This window comes from Halyomorpha halys, unplaced genomic scaffold (assembly GCF_000696795.3).
Source record: "Halyomorpha halys isolate HHAL.00 unplaced genomic scaffold, Hhal_1.1 Scaffold455.1, whole genome shotgun sequence".
Taxonomy (NCBI): domain Eukaryota; kingdom Metazoa; phylum Arthropoda; class Insecta; order Hemiptera; family Pentatomidae; genus Halyomorpha; species Halyomorpha halys.
The window spans coordinates 323,958-347,230 of NW_027111717.1; the positions used below are offsets into that span (position 1 = coordinate 323,958).

Sequence of the window (23,273 nt, forward strand, 5' to 3'; positions counted from 1 at the left end):
AATCAAAATAAACAACGAACAAACGAAAAACGACAGGACTTTTTGAATGCCCTGGTATATTCTCAAATCTCAAACTTCTAAGTTTTTAAATTACGGCCCCACCAATAGCAAAGTCTCTTATTGGTATAAATGAAATTAATGTCCATCCCTTCAAAATGTGAAAAATCAACTTCAGTCGTAATGGTATAAATTAAATAATGTATTCATCTAGTCTTACATCATTCTATTCAACAGTTTGATGCTATAGATCACAAGAATGTTAATGAAACCTACTAATTAGAAGTTTATCACTAATAACAGGATTATCACTCATTAATGTTAATCACTAATTAAATTGGTAAATTGAACATATGTTTGTGGCTAGTATATGTGGTCCTCGGTAGTATAGTGGTAAGTATCCCCGCCTGTCACGCGGGAGACCGGGGTTCGATTCCCCGCCGGGGAGGTAATTTTTTTTATTTTCGTTAATTCAATTTATAAGTAGCTGTATTGATATTATTTATAATGTTTATAATCCCGAACATTGTTATTAAAATGTCAGTGACATCATAATAGACATATACACTCCTAAAAGCTCCCCATGAAAACCTCAGGTCGGACACGTTAGTTCTATATTTTCCTTTCGTTTCATAACTTAACATCAGTAGTATCTTTTTTCCTTTAATCAATTTTAAGTATAACAAATTAAATGAACCATTTTGACAATTTATTATGCTTATCATCGTAGTGATTCATAATAAGATGTGGTTATTTAATTATATTTACTCCCGTCGTCAATTGGCTGTTTTTTAATCAATACAACTATTGACATTTTAGTTTTTTTTTTACTAATTAGTAGGTTTCAGTCATTAATGATAATCACTAATTAAATTGGCAGATTGAAGATATGTTTGTGTATTGTATACGTACTCATCGGTAGTATAGTGGTAAGTATCCGCCTGTCACGTGGGAGACCGGGGTTCGATTCCATCGGGGAGGTAATTTTTTTATTTCTGTTAATTCAATTTATAAGTAACTGTATGGGTATTATTAAGATGTTTATAATCCCGAACATAGTTATTAAAATATTAGTTACCTCATAAATAGCATCGAGGCTTATAACAGATCGCAATGAAGGCCACAGGTCTGGCACATTGGTTCTATATTTTCCTTACCATTCATCACTTTTTATTAGCAGGATCATCTTTATTTTTAATTGATTTTTCATTACGACTAACTCTATGGAAATCTCAATCGATAATTTATTATTTCATATAATCTTAGAGCTTTATTAATTAGAGTTTATTTAGTTTTATATTCTGTTTTCTTAACTAAGTTTTTAAAAAATGTGTATAATGAAAATATTTGTTAACTTTTTTTTGTCAGATGTAACACTATTCAACCAAAGCAGAGATAATAAAGATGTATTCTCGACTTATGAAGTTTATTATACTATTAAATTTTTTTTGCCTAATTTCCTACTTTAAAATATCCTGATTTTAAATCTATAAAGCTTATGTTTGAATTAATTCAATATAACCCAGTCAATTTTAAATGCCATTTTGCAGTTTATTCTTTCAATACTTGTGAATTTTTGAGTTATTAGATGTTGCGTATTTTTCATACGTTTTGAGTACATTATGTAGTCCTCGGTAGTATAGTGGTAAGTATCCCCGCCTGTCACGCGGGAGACCGGGGTTCGATTCCCCGCCGGGGAGATAAATTTTTTTATTTTTTTAATAATTATATAAATAATATCCATAAATTTTTATTACCAAAATTAATATTAATGTTATTTGTATCTTCTTAATTTTTTCCATAAATAAAGAATTTTAATTTCTTTAATTTAAATTACTCATTGAACTCTTATCATATTTAAATCTTTACTAATCTGATAATTATAAAACATTATGTAAAGTTAAAAACAAATATTTTTTTGTTACAATTATCGGACTATCAATGTTTGAAATAAAATTTCCTTTAAAAAATAAATTACATAAATAATGTAAAAAATTAACTTAATTTTCTGATAAGGATTGCACAAATGTAAAGAATGATGAATAAATAATTTTTTATCTAAGTTATTGTTCTAACTTAATTTATTGTTTAAAATTTATTTATACTATTTTACGTAATAATTTTGTAATTCCTATTAAAATGGATAACTTGAAAAAAAAAAAGGTCATATTCTCCTCACGCACTCTCACCTGATCAGAAAACTCCCACCTCCAACGTGCAACTATTGTCAGTCCATTCTTACTATTAGACATATTTTTGAAGAGTGTGCTCACTATTTGCCAACAATAAACAGGATAGGACTGACCCCAAATTTATCCGAAACTCTGGCAGATGAGGAAGCTAAAATTAAAAGAGTATTTGAATTTTTAAAAGCACATCGCCTTCTTTATAAATTATAACTCCTCTTCGATTTTTATGTTTTTTGTTTATTTTTTTTTTTTATAATTATTTTTTCTATTTTTTATTTATTTATTTTTTACTTTTATCATGCCATAGGCGTTGATGACCAGAGGGTTTTACGCCTTTAAGCAACAAACAACAACAACAAAAGAAGGATTTTCAAGTGATAAATATTTTTTTCCAAAAGTAATAAAATATTAGCTGTAAATTGTTTAAGTTGTTTGAGTATTTTTTTTTAATTTATCAAAATCTTCACAAAGAATTTCAACTCGTTAATTTTACAGATTCAATATATGTTTAGTACTATAACTAATATGTGGTCCTCGGTAGTATAGTGGTAAGTATCCCCGCCTGTCACGCGGGAGACCGGGGTTCGATTCCCCGCCGGGGAGGTTGCATTTTTATTTTCGTCATTCAATTTCTAAGTAACTGTATGGGTTTTATTTATGATGTTTATAATCCCGTACATAGTTATTAAAATGTTAGTCACATCATAACAGACATCGAGATTCCTTTCATGGGGACGAAAACCCTAGGTCAGGAACGTTAATTCTGTATTTTCCTTTCCTTTCATAATTTTGCATCAGTAATATATTATTTTCTTTAATCGATTTCATGATGGATGACTTGATCTGTGGCAAAGTAAGGAACATTAAGGATTTTGGACTGTAAGGATTGGATACGAGAGGAAATCGATGGTTTAGTAGAGCCCCCAAGTTCAACTCTGTATCTTATTATAGTCATATATATCAGCAATTTGTAATGGATTGGAAGTTTAGACAGTTTGTCTAGTAAATATTGTAATAGTCGGAATCGACGAGCAGTTTCCTGTCTTGTATGAGGATAAATTGGTAAATATAAATTCATTTTATTTAAGAGGTGAGAACCTCAAAGGTACAAAAAAAAAAGTTTTATAGATTTTCTTGTCACCGATTAGCTTGCGACCCACTCGCAACTCAATCACTGAGATCTAAAAATATTACTAAATCGTAAAAAAGAATAAAGCCCATTCAGTGTGCTATATAATAGTGACTCTAAACACAGTGGTATTAACACTGTCACTTTGTCCAATTTGTCTGCTGTAAACCGGCTAAGCAAGTTAACAGGAGATATATAAACGTTTTGAACATTAGAAAACGTGTGACTACTTTCGAAACCAGTCTATGGCTGTCACCTCCAGCTGGACTGTTATTTCCTCATTTGGTCCAATGAATTTCCAATAATAGCTCCTTGTTATCATATCTATTGTGTACGGCAGGGTCGGAAACCTCTTTCGGGTAGGTTGAGATATCATAACATTCCGAAGATATCACAATATTGGATTATAACTAACTTAAAATCATCAAAGCAACTTTGAGCTGGTAGCGCTCATATCATATGCTCATTCATAGCACAGATTTTACACAGAATAACATTCATTTTCTTCTTTCGTTTCACAAATCTTTAAAATCTTATAAATAGCTAATCATTAGTAATTATAAATAATTTTTAAATGATAATTTATTGAAGAAAAAAACTTATTTTTACAATAAAAAAGATGATAATTCTGGTAGTATCTCCAGGAAAGGATGACTCTGACACCAGTACTAGAAAATAATAGCATCTTCACATTTAAGACAAACCAATCTAGAATTAGTTATCCATTCCAAGCTCGCTCAACGAAATACAGCCAACTATATATATTTTTATATTTATACTCTTTATATATAATTTTAATTGGGATTTAAAATAAATAAAAATTTATTACATCAGTATGGGATATGAAGTTTTTTTTTTACTCGAGGTTGGTCCAATTCAGGAAAAATTTTCAAATAGCCTTTCTTCAATACGATGTTCTAACCATTTAAATAGCTTTACACCCAAAAGTTTTATTTCACATTATAAAAGTAATTGTGAGTTTAACATATAAAAAATATTTTTATTATAGGTATATAAGTTGAAGGTTTGCTGTTAACGTAATCCAACCCTTCAAAGAAATCTATTGTTATTATTATTTATAAAAAACAATTTACTTTACTTTCTCAATTGAAGAACTTATTTTAATCAGCAAATGATTTTTATTAATTTTTATTGTTTTTTCTATGAAATATGAAAGATTCTTTTTTTTTTTTGTATTCACTGTTTCATTGAATTCTAAATTATAATTATTTAATAGTTAGACAAAAGTTTTAATTACGCTATTATACTAATTTGCATTTATTAAGAAAAATAAATAAAATAAGATGCATTTGTCATAATTCATACTATTCTGGGAATATCAAACTAGAATTAGTTATCCATTCCATGCTCACCCAATAAAATACAACCCACTACTTATATTTTAATATTATCATGATCTTTATTGATAATTTTTAATTGGAATTTGATATAAATAAAAATCTATTACACCAGTATGGGATATGAAGTTTTTTTTTTAATTCGAGATTGGTCTAATTCAGAAAAAAAAAATCTAAAAAGTTTTTTTTACAAAGAATTGATGTTCTAAGTATTACACCCAAAAGTTTTATTTCACATTATAAAATTAATTGTGGGGTCTTGGGTATAACAAATATTTTTAATTGTTAGGTTGAATATTAGCTTTTAACATAATCCAACTCTATAAAGAAATTTATAGTTATTATTATTTATAAAAAATAATCTAGTTTACTTCCTTAATTGGTGAACTTATTTTAATCAGTTAATGATTTTCAGTCATTTTTATTGTTTATCAATAAAATACGAAAGATTTTTTAATTCTTTTTTTCATTGAATTCCAAGTTACAATTTATTTATTACGACAAAAGTTGTCGTAAAAAATGTATATGTTTCGAGAATTTAAGTAGTGTTGTGATATATTTAAAATCCACAGATTTTATCTTACTTCGTAAAAGTATTTGTAGTGTATCACATAAAAAAAAAAATAATAACCCCACAAATTTGTTTTGTATTAATAGAATTAAACCCTCCTTTAAAAAGAACTATTATTATTAACTATAGTAAATAACTCAGGTTATTTCCAAAACTGAAGAACTTATTTTCATCATTAAATCTGTTAGTTATTTAAAACAGTTTTTATTGTTTTCATAAGAAATATAAAAGGTGAATTTTCATTTTTTTTTTTTTATTTAAATTTAATTCTAAATAACAATTTATTTATTAGGACATACGACTTAATAAAGCTGTTATAAATAACCAATTTTCATTGGTTAAAAGAATTAATAAAATAAAATATAAAATTCATAATCTGAACTAACATGCAAAAAAAAAAATTTTTTTAATTTTTTTTTTTTTTTTAATTTTTTTTCTAATTTTTTTTTAACATAATGCCATACCTACTTTTATTTTTAACTTCTCAATGCACAAAAGTTAACTTACTTGGGCACCTAACTTTAACTAAATCCATTTATTTAATTAATCATTATTTTGACTTATTATTATCCCTAAAATGTTTTAATTATAAAAAAATTAATAGAAATTCATCCGGAAAAAACTAAACATTATTTCCAAAATCATAAATCAATTACAATCTCTGAATATGTCTTTAAAATAAAAAATAAACTTCTGAACATGATTTTAATCCTGAATTACTTTAACATTTATTTTTTTTAATTTATTATTATTTTTAATTTTGTAATTGCTTGAAATTTCATCAATCAAATTCGATCACCACTTGCGTGATCTATTCAAAATTAACTTTCATAAAATCATCCCGAGATGGAAAAAAAAAAAAAAAAAAAAAAGATCGTATTAACAGAATACCATACATACTTATATTTCTAACTTCTTAATGCACTAAGTTTAACTTCCTTAACCTAAATTCTGAACATGATTTTAATCCTGAATTACTTAAGTATTTATTTAATTTATTTTTTTTTAATTTATTATTATTTTTATTTTCTAATTGCTTGAAATTTTATAAACACTTTTACCTCTTGCGCGATCTATTCGAAACTAACCAATCCTTTCATAAAATCATCCAGAGCTGTAAAAAAAATATGGAATAAACAACAAAGGTATTCAGACTGCCTTCAGTTTTATTCTGAAAAAAAAAATGTTGACCTATCCTTATCTGTAGTACATGTTTTTCGTTTTAGGTCGTTTCATAATACTCATATTCAGAAAAGTACATTCCTTCCACGACCCCAATACAGAATTGCAAATTTTTAGAAATCCTAATTCGAATGTACTCTTTCCTGCATCTATGTCACAAAACTGATTATTATGATAATAAAAAATTAAATAAGTTTAAATGAAACCTAAACGACAGGATAATTGTTTTATAAATTTATGATAGTTATCAATGGTTTTCATCATTAATGTTATGAATAGAAATTTCGGCATTCGACACTATTTTTAAATTACGACGCATATGATTCAGATGTAAAATAAATTATGATATAAATAATATCAGAGTGATAAAAACTCGAATGTGTGAGGGAGAAATTGGTTAATTCTCTGCATAATTAGAACAGCTAAAGGTATATAAAGAACGGGGCCAGTTTTCTGATGTTTAATATTCATATAGAAAATTAGAAAATGAGAAAGCCTATGGTTGAGAGAATACTCAACAATAAAACTATTGGGCAATAAAAACATATTATTGAAGGGAACATCCCACCTGGGAAAATCTCATAAGTGTTGGGAAAAAGAAAGTTTGCACCCAGATACATAAAAAATGGACAAGCAAAAACAAGTTCTTTATGAATTCATATGTTGACTCCAATTGTAGATCAAGATTCAATTGATTATTTCTTATAAGCCGAGGGGCATCTACTGCGATTCTTATCATCATAATCATCTTTAGTAAAAATTATTTTGGAAAAGAAATTTTTTAATGAAAAAAGTTAATGAATATTAACTAGCATTAAAAAGTTAATGCTAAATGAAATAAGAAGTATTTTTTAAAGATATTTGACAAAGATATCGAATAAGCCTCGATTTAAAAATCAAAATTCACCAGTCACTTTCGAAAAGAACGTTATCTGAACTAAATACGTGTACTGCCTGTAGTAGTAATATTTCACTGTGAGTTTTGTTTAGTGACATAAGGTTTTTAAAGACTTTTTATTTTTTTATTCGCCTTTTTCTATACTACTTTCTATTGCATTGTTATTATCACAGCTTTCTACAACTTTCTATGGAATTAATGTTTTTCTATATTTAATTTTATAAGCACAAGCTGACAGTTTCAGAATTTAAATCACCTTAAGCAGAACGACAAATAGTAGATTTTTTTTCTTAAAATTGACACATCTAAAAACATTGACATACTTACAATTAATAATTATGAACATTAGAATTATGAGTAAATGAAATTTCTTAAATAAGTATTTATCGGAGGAAATATTATTTCTTCTGAGCTGTCAGATGTTTTTCTATGATAATGAGCTGAGGAGTTAAGACTCAAAACGGTATAAAACTAAATTAGATATTTTTTGTGGGAAATCAAAAGTAAGCATGATTCTTGGATTATTAGTTTTTCAATTATATCGAAATATATTTTACTTTTTAAGTTTGATATAATATTTGTGTGTGGTTGAGACCAAATCAATGGCCATGTTCCTTCGATGTATGCTGAGACTGGAATTCTTTAAATAACCTATCTTCCAGGCAGTTAAAGCTCAGTTAACTAATGAGGAACAATAATTAATATCTTGCAACCGGAAATACCACAAGGAGCGGATACGAACGACCATAGTTAAGACAATAGATGTCCTCCTTAGTACAGGAAGTTTCAAGTTACACCGGTTCCGGTAACTATATGATGATCCATCCATCTGCTTTCGTTGTTGAACACGAAAATATAATCTTCGAGGGAAGTGAGCAATGATGAAGACCATTTAGAAAGCTGTATTTTAAATATGATCATTATTAAATAACCGTTCACCATATACAATAGTGCCATATATAATACTACGTACTATAAATGTATAACTATAAACTATAAATACTAATAAATACTATAAATGGTTGTCATTTATAGAATCATTAAGATTTCCCTAAGGGACTAGGTACATCGTGAAAGATGTAACATAATTTGGTAGTCAGGTCATTCCACATCAATTCAACACACGTTTGAATCTTACCATGATTTTGTTCAAATTCTGTATGGGTGTTGTATAGATATAGACTTAGAAAAATTTTATTGACTTTTTTTACAATTATTAATTTTTAATCACTGTTTATTCACCATTAATTGGTTAAACAGAGAACAAGTTTTGGAATGCTACAGAAATCCCATATTTTAAGCTAGAGTTATTAGTACAAGAGCCCAATAGTAGAAAAAAATACATTTATTTCACCCAAATTTTCGATTAGTTTAATAAAAACTATTACTAGTCAAAATTGATGAGTCTGCCAAGTATAAGTAGGGGGAATAAAAAATGGCTGCTTTTTCAAAATGTGAAAAAAATAAAACTTTTTTATTCAGAGCTCTATATCATTAAAACTAACAACGATACCAGAAAACTTAAGAGAACATCATTTAAAGTAAAGTAAATTTTCTAAAATATGAGCCCAAATAGAGCTATTTACGCTCAATAGTTTCCAAGATATAGCTTTAAAAAAAGAAATATTTCATAAAAAATGCACTGAAAATCAGAAATTAGAGAATTTATTTTGATAAATCTATATATCAAAAACATATTACACACAGATACCTGCCAGCACTCAAATTAAAGCTAGTTAAACGTACTATAAAGTTGTTTATGACACGTATATTCACCGGAGTCGTAGTTTTTCTGATATTTGCTAAAATAAATTGATGTATAGTTGTTCGGGCAAACTTTCATGTGCAAAATCTAGATTCATATGCAAATGTGATAAAAGCTATTGAAAAAACGCGTGGACATATCTCAGAAATATTTCACATTTTTCCTATACAAAATTTGAACATAATTTGAGATGGTAAGGTTAAACATTTTGTTGAATTGACATGACTATTAATTATGTCAATGATTAACTAAGTTGCCTATTATATTTGGGACACTTTCGTTCAGGTATGATTGCAAGTTAAGCTGGAATTAATTGTTAACTAGTTTATTTTAATGGATTCTATGTAAAACTGTTTGCAAAACACGATGGTATAACGAATACCACTCCCTAGAGATCCGTAGGCCTAATATGGTAGATTATTCAAAATTTCTGACCCACATTTTTAGGTTTATAACCAATAACTCCTGCAGTATTACCAGATTTACTTTGACTAAGTAAATCACTACAATTTATTGGGGTGAATTGCCAAAATTTACAGTCATAATTAATTTGATAAAATAACGAATTAAGTATTTTATTTATGTTCGCTATAGCTCCTTACTGGGGTACCTTATCGATAAAGTTAATTATGAAATTAAAGAATATGATTTTTTTTCTCAATTGTATACGATAAATTAATAATTCAGTGATATAATCGTAAATCACTTGCTCTTGTTGGTCCTCGATTATTGACGCTGATCTGAAGTGCCCTTCTTTATGCAAGAAGGTGGTTTACTTGCGTTCGTAAAGTGAACTATTTAGTACAAGAGCCGGTAAGAAAAAAAGGCAGTTATCTCACCCCACTTTTTTATTACTTTAATGAAAACTATGAATAATTACTAGTCAAAACTAATGAATCTGCCAAGTATAGGTAGGGAGAATAAAAAATGGTGGCTGTTTGAAAACCTTAAAAAAACATTAATTTTTCATTCGGAGCTCTATATCTTAAAAACTACCAACAACACTAGAAAATCTAAAAGAACATTATTTAAAGAAGAGTAAATTTTCTGAAATATTAGCACTAATAGAGCTATTTACGTCCAATAGTTCTCAAAATATAGCTTTTTAAAAAGCAACATTTCATATAAATATACTGAAATATCAGTAGTTAGTTAATTTATTTTGAGAAATCTATATCTCATGAACTATGTGACGTATAGATGTCTATTAGCACTTAAATTAAAGCTAGTTTAATATACTATAAAATAGTTTATGACCTTTACCATCGTAGGAATAGGAGTTTTCATGATATTTGCTAAAATAAATTGATTTATAGTTGTTCGGACAATAAGTTTGATTTATGAAAAACTTTATTTCAGAAATCATAGGACGTACAGATGTTAGCTAGCAATCAAATTAAAGCTGGTTAACTTTACTATAAAATGGTTTATAACGTTTATCTTTGTAGAAGTAGTAGTTTTTATGATATTTGACAAAATAAATTCGCAAAATATTAATTTCTAGTTATTCATATGAAATGTTTGCTTTTTGAAAAATGTATCTCTAGACCCATAAGAGACACATATGTCTGCTAGCACTCAAAATAAAGGAAATTTAACTTCTGATCTATCAGTACGTTCTGTACAACATTTTTATGAAATATTGATTTTTAAAAAGCTATTTCTCGAGTATATATAACTATTAAACGTACGTAGCTCTATTAGGGATTACATTTTAGCAAATTTACTCTTCTTTAAATGTTACTCTCTTAGCTTTTCTATTTTTGTTGTTAGTTTTAACGATATAGAGCTCCGAATAGAAAATTAATTATTTTTAACTTTTTAAAACAGCCGCCATTTTTTATTTCCCCAACTTTTACTTGGCAGACTCATTAATTTTGACTTATGTTGCTTGTGTGAATTTGGATTTTTGAAAAACTACTACTCCTACGAAACTTTAAACTAGCTTTAATTTGAGTGCTAATAGACATCTATACGTCACATAGTTCCGGAGATTATAGATTTCTCGAAATAAATTAACTAACTACTAATATTTCAGTACGTTCTATACAACATTTTTATGAAATGTTGCTTTTTAAAAAGCTATATCTCGAGAACCATTGAACATAAATTTTATTCTCCCTAACTATACTTGGCAGACTCATCAATTTTGACTAGTGATTATACATAGTTTTCAATTAATTAATCAAAAATTGGGGAGAAATAACTGCCTTTTTTCGCCTCTTGGGCTCTTGTCCTAATTGATTTATGGCGATCATTCGATGTTGAATTTTCTTTTCTTTTTTTTTTTCACTTTTTTAACCTGTTACACTTGTTATCAATGATAACAAGCAAACATATCTAATTTGTTACTTAATTAAATGAATTACCTAATCAGTCAAAGTTTTTGGACTGATAGAAGAGCGTTACCGGGTTGAGTACGATTAAAACTAATTTATAAAATTATTTAAAAAATATATTTTAAGAGCTAGATTTTATACATTACATTCCTGGACTAAAGGGCGCAGATTAAGATCCCTTATATCTCGGTACATAAATGGTTGGTGAATATCGGCATATGTTCAGATATAAAAAAAAATAAAGAAGAAAAGAGGATATCTCAGCTAGACTAAAATGCAATAGTTGTTTCACGGGATGGACATATAATATAATAGTTTTACAAGGACCACATTAGCATAAAATATATAATTCCATAAGATCCAGATAAAATATCGATAAAATAGAGAGAGCATTAATAATAAGGAAAGAGGCTATAAAGATAGCAACATCGAAAACATGGAGGTGTGTTTTAACTAATCTCATTGTGAGCCAAGACCAGTTAGTCTTTATTGACATTTATTGCAGCCAATTGCCTTTGGAATGCCACCGGCCTATCTTCTCCGCTCTCTCTTCTCTTCTTATTCTATTCATAATATTATTCTCCTAGCACGATAACTTTATAAAATATACGGTAGCAAATGTTAATACAGTAAAACACACGCATAACGGTCACCCATAAATATTATTTTCGTTATACAGTGGTGTCCGTTAAGAAGGGATAAATATCAAAAGAATGTAAAACTGAAGTAATAGAATTATATACATCTGATCAGTTAAACGATTATGCTCCATAAGTACGAAATAATAAATACAATTTTTTATATTATTTACACAAAGTGAAGAACATCTTTGAAATTATCTACACCACTAGAAATCATTATAGAACAAAATTAAAATTAGAGTAAATTTGCTAAAATATGAGCCTTAGTAAAGCTATTTACGTTCAAAAGTTCATGAGATACAGTTTTTTAAAAGCTACATATTTTATGGAATATTTACTGAAAAATCAGAAGTTTTTATGATTAGAAGTGAATTTAAATAATAATAATATTACTTATTTATTCTGGGACGAGTCCCTTTAGACTAATACAGAGAAATCGACAGATGAAGGCTGAGGAGCCTCAGAGATACTTAAACAAAAATACAAAGAAATATAAATAGTTACTTTCTCATTTTTATCAGTTGAACAATAAAGATGAATAAATAAAAAAGAGAAAAGAAAACGATGTAAAAATAATTAAGAATGATATAATAGTTAATATACATATTTACAATTATATTAATCTGCAATTTTATAGAGTCTGAGAGGATACGAAATTATTGAACAGGCGGGATTTAAAGGTAGGGAGGGTATTGGAGCAACGGATGTTGGAAAGGATGGGGTTCCATAAGGATGAGGATCGGGTAACGATCTATCGAAAGCAGCGGTTCGGTGGGCCCTTGTGTATAAATCTGAAGACCGGAAACGGGTATTACGGAAACGAATAGACGATTTGAATTGAAGGAGCTCGGAGATGTATGAAGAACGGGGGGATTGGATGACTTGGAAGATGAAGGATGCGAGGAAATACTTACGACGGTAGGAAGGATAAAGCCACTTCAACTCTGCATAAAAAAACAGAGGCGTCCCTTGGGATCCCGAAGATGAATCATACATAGGAATTCATCAAACGTTTTAATTTCGCCTCGAGATCCCCCAAAACAGGTAGTTTCAAAGATATAGAGCTCTAAATGAAAAATTATTTTCTTGAAACAGCCAACATTTTGTAATCTCCCTAACCTTTTGACGAATAATTATACGTAGTTTATTTAATTTTGACAAGTAATTACACGTAGTTTTTTTAAAGTAATAAAAAATTAGCGTGAAATAACTGACTTTTTTCCACCTGATTCTTGTACTATTAGGTAAATACGATACTTTCGACATTTTGTCGTGTCAATACATAAATAAAATATATTTGAAAATTTACAAACATCAGAAAACCATATATTTATAATATCATTATTTTTATTTTATAAAAAAAATACTTTAGTTTTAGTATTAGTATTAGTTTTGGAATACTAAAATTTCTATGCAAATATGCTCAGTTAAGAGCAAATATAAATGATATTTTACATTCCATATCCTATCTTTATTAAAGGAACTTGAATTCTGCGTGTAGCATGGGTCGTTATCAGTGGTCGAACACCAGTGCTACACTTTTATCGTGGTGTGAAAAAATGTAGCTGTGCCCATATTGCAGTCCCTATGATTAGCTTGTGTAACAAAAACTGACGGCGACTCGTCGTTGGAAATGCGTTTGCTGCCAAGCCTTACGCCTAGCAGAATGAACGCATAGGAACACTCAACACGTATTACATTGACATTCATTTTATACATAACTCGAAATAGACTCTAACGTTACAAGAAAGCTGTTAGAACAGATATTCCTCACCTAATTATATATCTAAACCCCCCCCCTCAAAGAGACGTAGTTAACTGTAAATCTAGGCAAAGAAATAACAGCTCTAATCCTCAGACTTCACTGGAGATTAATTTGGACTGATTTTCCCTCTGAATAAAAGTGTACTTATGTTCTGTTCAGCTCCCTTACAATTTTTCTAAGAGACAGTAATCTTTACCTACGGCTAAATTAAAACCAATTAAATAAAAATGTGTCAAAACGCTTAGTTTAACATGGACATATTATTCTTCTTTATCTCCAAAATACAAATTTATTTTTGGCCCAATATGTAATTTGTGGCACATTGTGTTCTTTTCTGTTTGAATTTATGTTATTAGTGACATTATGGATTCATCAATAATGGATCATCATAATGGACAATCATGGATTTGGGATACCAAAGCTCCTTCTTTTACTAGCACAACAGGCGCACGAAGCTGCCCTAGGCCTCCACAACGGCCGTCAACCATCTTTCTCTGTCTTCTAGTAAGGGTAACTGGGATCCTCAGTTGTCGCAGATCCCGCTTCACAGCATCCCTCCATCGGGCCTTCGGCCTACCACGTTGCCGCACACCATCCGGAACGTAATTGTACAGTTTACGAGCCACTCTTTCCTCGCTCATCATCATTATATGGCTAAGCTATTTAAGCCTCTGTATCCTTATGTACGAGGAGATGATACAATCCTTATAGAGCCCAAAAAACACACCATATAGCTAGGATTACAAAAGATTAACTCCACATGCCCAAAGCTTAGTGAAAGGTTTATAATTGGAAGACTAATCTATAAGTCCAGGTGAAGCCAAAAAAGCCAGCTTGTAGGGATCTGAAGGCATGTTGGTACAGGAGCGGGGGCAACAGAGAGACTTACTTGCAATTCATAGTTGGACCATCAATTAAACCTAACGTTTAACCAAAAATTTGTTTTTGATTTTTTTTTTTTTTATTAATGTCAGTTTTCAGTAACTTTTTTATTATTAGAATTTTTATTTTTACAGTTCTAGGCAGCAGTAAAAACAGTCGTGTGAGTGGAGAGGCCATACATGCATTATCTGTTAAATTAATAAGTGATTAATTAAAATATTAAACCGTCGTGTGACAATACTCCTTACTATATATTTCATGATTCGTGGAGGTACATATTAAGTCCTTCTTATTATTAAAGAATAAAAAAACAGAGCGGCAGAGCATCACATAGATCCTTTATTGCCTCATACAAAATTGTTAACAAATATAATTTGATTAAAACTGTTCGTTCATATTTAAAAGCAAAAGGTCAACGTTACATTAATAATCAAAGTCTTATGCTTTTGTTGTCTGTTTAATAAATAACTTTCACCATTATAATCAGAAACAATTATTTATTTGTTTCAAATAATTTCTATACTTGCGTAAATTGACTGAGACTAAAAGTTCTAATATTAATATGAAAAATTGACAAAAATTGGGTCATTTTAACTGAAATTATTGACCTGAGTAGAATGGCTTGCATAAAGTTTTTTTAAAATTGATGTGGATGTGAAATTTTATTTAACATTGGCCGAATTTTATTTAAAATTGTTTAAGGTTGGCCGAATTGGCCAAAGCATGAGACTTAAATAGGATAAAATTGATTTAATTTAAACATTGATGATTTTCTTCAAATTAATTCATTTCTCATTTACTGTTCTGAGAAAACATTAATAGACAAAATTATCAATTTAATGAAAATTTACTTTATTAAATTTTAATCCAGTTCCTACTTTTCAGTAACATTAGATATATTTTAGGATCCTTACTATTCACATTGAAAATATGTCAGGTTGAATAGGGCTTAGGCACGAGCTTCTGGAGAACGACTTAATGTATTTTCATTGTTGATGAACTAAATTATTGGAAACTACGAAATCTATTTATTCCAAATTTACGATTAAATGAACTTTTTCAACGATATTTCACGGTTTCACCTATTTACCTCAATGTGAACCAGCGCCTAAAGGGCAACATCAATACTCCACTCTTTGGCTTCACTTCACACAGGGTTATGCCACCTCTCAGTGATAGTAATTTATAAGAACGTTTTGTAATAAATTGGAAATAAAGAACTTTCTTGTGTACCGAATAAATAACTATATATTAATGCTGTGTTTTTTTTTTTATATTTATGGTGTATCTTAAATAATAATCTTATAAACAAAAGGGAATCCTATCCTACACCATAGGGATAACAATAGCGCTCTCCCCTTTGCGAAGAAGACCTCGTGGGAAGAGATTAGACCAGCAGCTGCAGAATGAAAACCATTACCTGACCGATAGCCCTTCGCTGCAGCCCGCCGGCAATTATTGCTAATTGCGAGCTCATACAAGTGGAAGGAGGGGTAAGTATGCAATGTCCAAGGGTATACACCTGCAATCTCTGGGTATAATGGTTCATGATGATTTGGAAGGTCAGCTAAGAGGGAAATTCGAACTTCTCCTTCTGGCGTGAATAGTTTTGTAAACTGTAGGATAACAATCCCGTATGCTGTATTTTTTTTAAAAAGTTTGAAAAAAGGTAAGGAAATTCACACAAGCAACATAAGTCAAAATTAATAAGTCTGCCAAGTATAGGCATAGGTAGGGGGAATAAAAAATGGTGGTTGTTTTAAAAAGTTAAAAATAATTAATTTTTCACTCGGATCTCTGTATCGTTAAAACTAACAACAACAATAGAAAATAAAAGAGAATATCATTCAAAGAGGAGTAAATTCGCTAAAATGTAAGTCCTAATAGAGCTCGAGTTATAGCTTTTTAAAACGCAATATTTCATAAAAATGTTGTACAGAACGAACTGAAAGATCAGAAGTTAAATTTCCTTTATTTTGAGTGCTGGCAGACATATGTGTCTGTTATGGATCTAGAGATACATTTTTTCAAAAAGGAAACATTTTATGTGATTAACTAGAAATTAACATTTTGTGAATTTATTTTGTCAAATATCATTATACAAACTACTCCTACAAAGATAAACGTTATAAACCATTTTATAGTAAATTTAACCAGCTTTGATTTGATTGCTAGCAGACATCTGTACGTCCTATGGTTTCTGAAATAAAGTTTTTCATAAATCAAACTTATTGTCCGAACAACTATAAATCAATTTATTTTAGTAAATATCATGAGAACTACTATTCCTACTAAGGTAAACGTCATAAACTACTTTATAGTACATGAAACTAACTTTAATTTGAGTGCTAATAGACATCTATACGTCACGTAGTTCCTGAGATATTAGAATTCTGTTTATAAGATATACTTTTAGTTTAGTATAATATGTGTTGATTTTTTTATTATTTTTTAATTTTCAAAATCTGGCACTTTATCCATATTAATGACCTATTCGTTCCAGCAGAATTGTTAATTATTTTATAGCCACTCGGAAGGTATGTGCGACTGGAATACAATATTAGACTCACATCTTAATCATAATTGATAATTGGAAAAGATCAAACCCATAATTCCTGGCCTCTGGAAGATTTCTTCGCCCCTAAATATCCCGAATATATTTTAATATTCGTCTTAGAATTAAAATTTTGTTGAATGTTTAAAATTAAGTTTAATGTGATTTTTTATAACAAAATATAAAATGTGGTGTGGAGCACAACTTTCCAAATTATTGTGCAGATTAGTGGGCTCGTGAAGAATTTATAGTTATTTTTGTGATTTAAAAAAAAATCTAAATATTACGGAAATCGAAAATTATGAACAAATAATTCTTATTTAAGTGTTGCTATAAAAATCGAATTTAAGAATTTTTAGAGATGGAAGTAACAAATATATATTTTGTACTTGAAAAATATACAATAGTGTAATGAAGATAACGTCGTAATGCAATCGGGAAAGTTCGAGTAGTCTCGGACTTTTCCTATCAATGGAATGCCCCTTTTTTTCCTTATGTTATTTATAAAATTCTTAATTATTTTATATTGTTATTGTTTATTATTAATAACAATAAGAAATATTAATTTAAAAATAAAATAAAATAAAAGTTCTTTAGGGGAAGAATTTTTAAAAATCGATATTTAAGCCCTGTCAGACTATTATGGATAAGACCTAGCTGATATCAAAGATCATTTGACTCTAAACTGACAAGGCGAGTTCAATCAAAATCTCTAGTCGTTTTTGAAAAAATCGAAAAACATGTGAAAAGTTTTGCACTTGAGGTCAGTTGATTTTATCGAAGTTACTGTCACATCCCAGGCATAAATCCTACTTAAATATGTAATTTCAGTTTAACGCGTCTTTTCACTTTCAAGCTAGGCTGCTCACACGTAGAGACACAGATCATTTTGTGAGACTAGGATTTTTGGACTCAGGGGATCTCAGGCGAAATCCCAGATTCTAAATTTTGCATGGTCGCATTACTTCCCCTTACTACATATTTCATATGTAATCGAGTGAAATTAGAAAACAAAATAATGCTTGAATTATAATGATAATGTGGCTAACCTGGTGTTAGATTTTATTTAACCTTTTATGGTGTTCATAAGTTAGTGTGAAAAATGTAATTAAATTTGCAATTAAAATAATTAATATTAAATAATATGGAAAAATACGGGTAATTAAACATAAAAAGGAGCAAGTTCATTAACAATAAATATGATTTTCCTTATTAAATTATGATTTATATGTTAATTAACTATAGTATATTAGACTGGAGCATAATAGCCAGTAATTATTTTAGTGATTAATGTGAGGCTGAGAAATAAAAAAAATAAATTAAATAAAATATGTACCACTACCACCTATGAACGGTCAAGGGTGCTGTACTTTGTAAGGTACTTACTAGACCAACGGTTGTGAAAGGAGGTGATTTGGTCAGAATCAGGTTCGACCGCCAGATTTTTATCCAATTTATGAAGCTAGATGGACCCACAGGTTTAACTCACACGAAATAAAAAATTAATGTATTCTAATTCCGAATAACGATTTTGATAAAAATATTTAATTTAAAGCCCTTAATTGATCATACTTTGTAATGACCAAATTGGCCAATACGTCAGACTATAGAAGTAGAATAAATTAATAAAGAGTGTTGAGGATAATGAATCTAATTTATTATAATTGATAAAAATTGTCAATTATTTTAAACTTTCAACATCAGTTTTTGAACTACGATATTGTTGTAGAATTGCACAAGAAACTAAAGCTTCTTGTTTTAGTCCAAGAGACAGAAAGAAAAAAAAGTTATTTTATCCTAATTTTTAACTAATATATAATTTGCAAAAAGTGGTAAGTGCACGGTACTTATACATATACTAACATTTTTTTTTTTTTTTTTTTTTTTTTTTCGCACCCTCCATTAATAAGGAAAAGGAAAGTAGGGTACATGCAAAAATGTTTAGGTTGATGTTATGAAAAATAAAATATACACAAAAAACGGAATATACTAACATATTTACATGAAACTACATATAGTTACTCAGCCAACCATAGTTAGTGAGTATAAAATATAATGGCAGTAATAAAATATTACTCAAAATTCACTTTTAATCCGGAGCTCCATATCTTTACAACTACCAGCAACACTAAAAAAAAAAAAAGAGTGTTGATAAAGTGTGCTAATTTGCGTTATTGTGTTAAAGTAGAGCAAATTTGCTAAAATAAGAGCTCTAATAGAGCTGTTTATGTTCAATAGTTCCCAAAATACAGTTTTTCAAAACGTAAACATTTTTTTTAAAATAAAGAAATATCAATATTTTATATTTTTGCAAATAGAAACTACTACTTCCAAGAACGACGTACAAATGTCTATTAGTTCTCAACTGAGAAGTAGGAGCAGCAGTTTCCTTTGTATTCGACAAAAATTAATTTTTCATTTAGGAAAAATGGATCAATCTTGAAAAACTATTGAACGTAAAAAGCTCTATATAGGGCTCATAATTTAAAAAAAATTAATCTAGTTTAAATAAAGAGCTGTCAAGTTTATTAGTTGTAAAACGTTATAAGGATATTGAGTTATGCGAATGAAAAATAAGCGAAAAGTTAAGGTTTTTTTTTTAATAAAATGAACTTCAGGGGCTTTTATCTTAAATACTTCAATATTTAAATTTCAATTACATTAAATGTATCCCTTGTATAGCCTAGGTAAAAACTGATCCATTCTAGGAAAAAAATTTTTTTTTATTTAAAATAACTCAAAAAGGAATTTTTTGTTTCTTCTGAAATATTCCTCATTTTTTAATTCCCTTACTATGGTTGACAAGTCACCAATTTTGACTGTATATATTTTTCGTTAGATAATAAAAAATTGGGGTGAAATGTTTAAGTGCATTTTAGTTTAGAATCGCCATTTCGCTGGTTCCAACCCGAAAGTCCACTCGACGAACAATGGTATTGAGGGTAACAACCCATCGCCCTTGCTCTGGTTGATAGTTTGAGTTTGGTTGCACGGATATTGGTTCCAGCTTGTGATATATTGCTGCACCGTTAGACCAGTCTAAAGCTGGGTCGTAAATACCTAGTTGGGTATATTTAGGTTTCCTCTACGACAGGTAACCTTAGAATATTCTTTCCTACATTTTCCAACTTTCTATTCCCTCGTAAATATTTCATTTACATGTAAAATAACTAATTATGTCAATGCATTACATTAGTATAAACAAATGTTATCTAAATGTATGAAAGCATGAAAGGTAAACTCCCGTTAATTTCTAATTAAACTTCAAAACAATTTAAACAAATTATTATTCTAATACTTCACAAATTAATTTATGAGCCATTAAGAAAAATAATAAAATTATTATTCATGTCATTTTCCTTAATATGCTTATTTGATTTTTAATAATACCCTATCGTTGAGGTGTTCGATTTCGGCAAAATGTCGTCACCTGTCAACATCATACAATATATTTTATTTATTATAAAATTCTAATTTAAAAATTCGGAATTTTTCTAAATCAGTCTCATGTTGAGTTTATGCCAATTAAATTAATATCTATTCGGTTAAAAATTTAGAAACTTTGTTATTTTTTAAAATATTGGTACATACTTTCTAAACAACTAAATCACAATTCCGATTCAAAACTAACTTAAAAACATTTCAAAGTATTTCATTCTTCTGAAAACGATGGAATAAGTCAAAAATATTTGAAAATTAAAACTTAATTTAGTGATCCTTAGTTTTTTTATAAATAATATAAAAAAAAATCTAATTTAATAAAAATTATTTTAGACATTAATTTGAAATAAAACTTTAGACCGCAAAATAGATATCAGGGTTGTAACTATCTATTTGCAACACATACTTTAAAAAAATAATAATAATAAAAATAAATAGAAAATAATGATAAAATAAGTAAATAAATATATGGTTCTTCTTATTTACTTTCAAGAGGTCAACCTTTTGCTATTCAATTAAGTTTCAATAGAAAAAATTGTATAAATACTAAAAGACACTTCATAAAAAAAAATAAAATATACATTTCGAGTAGATACCTCTACTAATTATCTAAAATAATAAATTGTTGCATTATAACAATTTAAATCAAATACACTTTAGCAGATTTAATGATTTTATTTATCACTGTATTCGATCATTTTTTATACAACTTATGAGGAGATTTTTAATTGATTATTTTAGAGTGCTACCAATGGGTAGTTTCTCTACACGCCTGTATCACTCCATTTTAACTGAGATAAAATTTGCTAAATGTATTATATTGTACAGTTGTAAATAGCAATAAATAAATAAATAAAAATATTATTATTGTTATTATTTTTTTAAATAATTCTTCTGTACATAAAAATCAATGGAGCCTCTATATTATTCTTTAAAAATAATTCGTTGTCACCAATCACCAAACCATTTTTAAAAGATGGACGGATAACAAAAATAAAAATTGAGGAGAGTTTTATCAAAAGTCAATAAATCCACCTTTGAAAAAATATTATGGGAAAATCTCTTGTAAGTTGGTTATTTGTTCATTGAAAATGTTTATTTGTAACACCTATTTGACAGGTGAACATTTTTTTTTTTTGTATTTATTTATTGGCATTTACAACAGTACATAAAATACAACAAGTAAATTTGAAGTAAGATCATACAGCCATCTAGAAAAACTACCCATTGGTAGCACTCTAAGGTGAAAAGTTAAATTTTGAAATAAAATTGATAAAAGTTTTAGATGTAGAATTTGTTTTTGTCAAAGAAAACTTAACGTTTCAGAAGTGTTTATATTCATTTTTCATATAATACACCGTGATTACTTTTTAAATAAACTATATATCAGAACATTTTTATTTGCAAGGTAAGCGTTGAAAGTCACCCAACCAAAGATTTAAACGGTTCGAAAAATTTTTAAAAAAATTATTTAAGGAAATCCTGTAAAACATCCGGTATAATAAAAACAAATCTTGTGTAAACACTGAGGTGGCATTATCACATTGATAAAAATATCGCTCTATATTATCACCAAGAAAGAACCTTTCAAAATAATTTAAAAAATAAATACTGCAATTATTTAAATAAATAAATATTTATCTGAGAATCATCTATGAGGAGACTCAACGTGTATGCCAACCAAGGAGACAGTTGGCATAGAATTTGACCTGCCTCGCATCTCCTTACCTGACCGCTCATTCATGTCTCTCCGACAGGTAATTGCTACATTTGACTTGTAGCAGCATGTTTGACAATTCAAAAGAAGAAAGGTAAATAACTAAATCTGTCACCTAGAAGTGGAAGTTTTTTGCGACATCCTTGAAGTTTTTAGGCGCCTTGCCTTAAAAAGTCTTAAATGTCCAACTCTTCAATAATAAATCACTCAACTACACACAATTAAAAAAAACGTTTATTTAAATGTTCAATTGTTTACGTTTCAAATCATAGTTAATAAATACTGTACAGTTTAAACGTGTTAAAACTAATTATTTAATTACGTCATAATAATATTCAAACCAATATTACAATTATTCATGGTTATAGTAAGTTCTTTATAATTTTCAGATAGGCATTATCTACTTACAATTGAATTTAACAGTAAAATTTGGAAAAATAATTGATAATGTTAAAATCATGACAGAATTATTAATGAAATATCTACACGCAATAATGAACTAAAAGAGAAGTTTAGATATTAAATTTGTATTTTAATGAAATGATTTACTATTTTCTACCTAGAGAATAAATTTGACAGTTATTTTCCTAGGGAATTATTCATTTATTTATTTTTTGTTATAATTAATCTTGTTCGTGGATATCGAAGTCAGATCATCACTTCCGTTGATTTTACGCTCATACGAAAAATCGTGAAAAAAGTTTACTGGTATAGGTACAGGGTAGACCTTTTTCCAAATCTAGAGGATTTTCAATAAAAGAAATATATTATTTTTATATGAAATACACAGTAAGTACGTAAAATATCCAAATTAATAAAACTTAAGTAAGGAATCTTTCAATAAT

General features: G+C 28.5%; 3 non-coding genes across 3 annotated transcripts; all 3 read left to right on the forward strand.

Moving 5' to 3' along the window:
- The first annotated feature begins 373 nt into the window (after window positions 1-373).
- TRNAD-GUC (transfer RNA aspartic acid (anticodon GUC)) lies at window positions 374-445 on the forward strand. Its single transcript has one exon. It is a non-coding gene; the product is annotated as a tRNA-Asp (tRNA).
- A 1,180-nt stretch (window positions 446-1,625) lies between these two features.
- TRNAD-GUC (transfer RNA aspartic acid (anticodon GUC)) lies at window positions 1,626-1,697 on the forward strand. The gene has a single exon. It is a non-coding gene; the product is annotated as a tRNA-Asp (tRNA).
- A 1,020-nt stretch (window positions 1,698-2,717) lies between these two features.
- TRNAD-GUC (transfer RNA aspartic acid (anticodon GUC)) lies at window positions 2,718-2,789 on the forward strand. The gene has a single exon. It is a non-coding gene; the product is annotated as a tRNA-Asp (tRNA).
- Window positions 2,790-23,273: the final 20,484 nt, after the last annotated feature.